This window comes from Megalops cyprinoides, chromosome 22, assembly GCF_013368585.1.
Source record: "Megalops cyprinoides isolate fMegCyp1 chromosome 22, fMegCyp1.pri, whole genome shotgun sequence".
NCBI lineage: Eukaryota > Metazoa > Chordata > Actinopteri > Elopiformes > Megalopidae > Megalops > Megalops cyprinoides.
In genome coordinates, this window is record NC_050604.1 from 23,613,494 (window position 1) to 23,617,622 (window position 4,129).

At 40.8% G+C, this 4,129-nt stretch overlaps 1 non-coding gene across 1 annotated transcript; it reads left to right on the forward strand.

Annotated features, from left to right (window-relative positions):
• The first annotated feature begins 3,586 nt into the window (after positions 1–3,586).
• On the forward strand, positions 3,587–3,658 carry trnac-gca. Its single transcript has one exon. It is a non-coding gene; the product is annotated as a tRNA-Cys (tRNA).
• The last annotated feature ends 471 nt before the right edge of the window (positions 3,659–4,129 follow it).

Sequence of the window (4,129 nt, forward strand, 5' to 3'; positions counted from 1 at the left end):
TGCAAAATAGAAAAGAGCAACACAGAAAAAAACGGACAGGGAAAAAAGAAACTAAAAGGAATGAATTGTTTCCCCCTTGATGAAGGTATCCTGTAACACACATACCTGATCACACATCGATCTTTACCTGGGTTGGTCCTTCCATGTTCCTGGAGGAAAGCGGCCTTCACAGGGGTCTCTCCAGCCTAACATATAGCATCACCTTCCCCATAAAAAAGGACCAATTCCACTAGAGAGGAGAGAGAAGAGGCAGGGGAGTGTTTGGACGGCTTACCTAAGATTATATTTAGCAGATAGTTTCAGCTGTAGGAATCTGAGGCCAAAGTTATACCAAACAAAGTTTCCTGTGTCACCCATCAGTGTTGCTCTGTTTAATAGTTGTCTTCAGTAATTCCAAAATCAAGCTTGAATGATTTTATGTGTCTTAGCTTGGCTTTTAGTGTTTTATAAGGAGAGGCCTTGTCATATTAAATGGAAAATTGGAGGGAGAATGTGCAAGATTAGAAGTTCACGTAGACACCATCTTCTTGAGTTGTTTTCAAGAAAAAATAAGTCATGTCAGAGCCGTGTCCCCGGTGCGTAAAAATGAACAAGCTTTGAAACTCACTGAGAAGAGTGGGAGGAAAAAAAACACAATGATCACTATACTATGCACGAATGAGTGTGCATTTACTCAAAGAAAAAGAAAAAAACTTAGCCTAGGGGCAATAAAAAACAAACAAACGTTGTGCTTACCCAAGAAAACTGGTGAAATAAATCATTTATCGGGATATTCTCTGGAAGGAAAAGAGATGACTTGTGGCAAACAGCCCTGATGGTGGTGTCCATAAATGCCATCGCAGGTGGTTCTTTTCACTGGACATAACCGTTGCTCTTTTCTTTCTAATTGTAATGACTTGGTACCTACTCTGGACTTCCATACATACAGCCAGAATTATAGTTTGTTGATGACTTTAAGGAGATGAAAGCAAACTATAAAAACATATTTTCCATTACATATAAACAGTTATGCTAAAAACTACACTAAATAATGTAGCAGGATTTCAGAGACTCAGAAGAATCCTGTGAAAACACTTCTCATACCTGACGTTGTGAGGCCTGCGGACAAACATATGCCTATCTGAGGCTTTTTGGTGGCTCACGCTCCCATCTTGCACAGCCCCAAAAGCGTACCAAAACAGACTAAATATTTCCTGTAAAAAGTCTCTGCATGCTACACCTCTGTGTATGGCTGTGCTTTAGCCAAATTAAACACACCTAATGAGGCCCCTGTTTGCATGGCTGTCACAATGCTGCTCTCCATTCATTTTGGAAGAATTGCCAACCCAACCGCCTACCCCCATAATTGCCCACTGTCACTGAAATGGCAAGTGTCCAATATATATACATGCTGGAGACTCTTAAAGAGAGAGACAGACAGAGGGAGTCTTGGAGAGCACTCAGAGACTTAAGACTGCATCCCAAATTCATGTTACAATTCGGGAATTGTGATCAATGTAGAAGAAATAGAAGAAGAGAGAGAAGTTGAAGAAGAGAGAGAAGGTGAGGCCTACTTTATTCTCCCCACTGCTTAAGTTTTATTTTTTTTTTCTCACATTGATCCTCTCTGTTTAAAATGTTAGCTTATCTAATGCAATCCATTCCTATCCATAACTTGCATGATGATTTTTTTTTTCCCTTAAATTAAGTCTCCAAGAAATTGTCAAGTGCCTGAATGAAAATCCAATTTGAAAAATTTGAAAAGCAAAAAAAAAGCACAATGCATGACTCAGTCACACAGTACTGGTGGTACTGTCACCGCTACCTTCTGAAATGACTGTTCTTAAAAAGCAAACCTATTGAGGCCGGCTTGTATTGCAGTCTCTCAAAGTCTGGCAGATGACTGTGTGGACAGGGCCTTGCCCCTGACGTTATGGATTAGCCCCAGTCATTGTCCGCCTTCACCTCTGACTCTGAGATTAATGCTGAAGCCTCATGGAAAACAAGGTTTCTGTCAACCCTCCCACCCCCCCATTTTAGCAATGGAATGGTGCAGTTGCTGCTCCTGTGATCTGGAGTGGGGTGGGGTTGTCGGGGGGGGGGGGGGGGGGGGGAGCGTTGCATCACTGCATCCTCTCTGATGTTAACCTCAATACGTCAATAATTCAGAGGAGAGCTGATGCAGCCAAAGCGAGACAGATCGCTCACCATCTTTGATCCGGGATTTAGTCCGGTCTTTTCTGCGCTGTTATGGAATTATTTTTTTGCAATGCTTAACATTGTGCCATTACCTAATCCCACTGTTATCCCCTCCTGTAAACGACCTATTTTTTGCACGATTATGATGCATGATTTGGAATCAGATGAAAGAGTGGTGCATAAAGGAGACGCGCTGATGGTACGTTCCATACCATTAGTGCTTAGTCTGCTTCAAATCACTCCCCTCTTTTTACCCCAGTAAAAATAGACGACAACGACAAACAAATTTGTCTGGGACGCACACTGCAGTCAATTCCTTTTCACTTCAATTCAATTCATTTCAATCGCTTAGGATGCTGCAGAGCAGGTCTTCAGAGACAGGGTACGAGTTCTGAATGCATAAACTAACTTGTTGATTAGCTCACAGGAGTAACACATGATGTTATATCACGGGTTCCCGGACATTTATCTTTGGTTGAACATTGTGTGAGGCTGAGGTGCAGTTATAAGCACTCTAGTGGGGTTGGGGGTGGGGGGGTGGGGGGGCTGTGGGAGTATTCTCAGATGCCGCACTGTGGGTACACGTTCAGGGAACTTCAGGCAAACTGAAGAAAACCTGTTGTCAGTGATAATCCTCCCACCTGATATAAACAAAAAAAAAAGAAAAGAAGAAATATTTTGCTACAGATGGTGGATGTTTCCTCCGAGATCAAAAGAGAAGCCATCTTGGCATTGACACAGAATGGTGATCAATATCATCTGCGCAGTCTTGCCAGAATAATGAGAACTCCAAATCCTGTGAGGAGGGAACGCCATGGCAATATCTTTTCCATGGAAACCATGTAATATGTATAATTTCATATTTGCTCAGGCAGACGAGGCGAATTGCTCAAAGTGACTGAAGCCCAGATTTAATCTAATAACAATGTTTAGCTTCAGCAAATTTTGGAAACGATTTAAGCAAGTGTTTCTCTTTCCTTATAAAACATTAAGTTAATTTATCCCTAACATTAACAAAAGTAAGTTAATAATGAAATTAGAGATTAAAGGTAACATTTGTTTCTGTGTAGAAGACAAAGCACTTTGCGGTTACTGTAGTACTACACTGCATCAGTGCATGAATGTTAAACTCCAGCCGGCTAGTTCTCTTCCTTTCTCTCACAATCTAATATATCAAAATGTTCTTACCTGACAAGAACAATTAGTCTAATTCTGGTGTGATAGATCTTGCTAACTAGTTAAGATCTGTATTTATACGATAGCTGTGCTGAACTTGTACGGCTTTTTCTCTGTCGGCACTATTTTTGTTGTCCTTACACTAAAAGGGATCCGCACCACCAGAAAAAAAGTGGATAAGTAGCTGGTGGGGTAGGAGGAGTTTTTAATGGTCATTAATGCACATGGGAATGGGGGTATAGCTCAGTAGTAGAGCATTTGACTGCAGATCAGGAGGTCCCAGGTTCAACCCCTGGTGCCCCCTTCAAATCTATTATGCATGTTAATTTGGAAACAAATAGAACAGTGTTCAAGTTGATGTGATTTCATAAAGCTTTCTCATGTAATAAACAAAAAAAAACCCTTTGGGCGGCAGTGTAGTGTAGTGATTAAGGAGCAGGATTCGTATTCAAAAGATTCAAAAGGTTGCTGGTTCAATTCCCCACAGGGGCACTGTTGCAAGGTACTTAACCCACAATTGCTTCCGTATAAATGGATAACATTGTAAAAAAAAACAAAAAAACTGTAATTGATGAAAGAGCGATTACATCAATTTGCCTGAAAATTGTATTTATTTTTCAATGGATTCCATTTGATACCATGTTTTTCCCCTATAAAAAAAAACATATTTTGATTGAAAAAGCAAAGGAATGTTGAGCTGTTTTACATATTTGAGTGAACCCCAGTCGTAGCCTGTGCTGGAGAATTCGGTCTTCTTCAGGCTTGCACAGCCCAT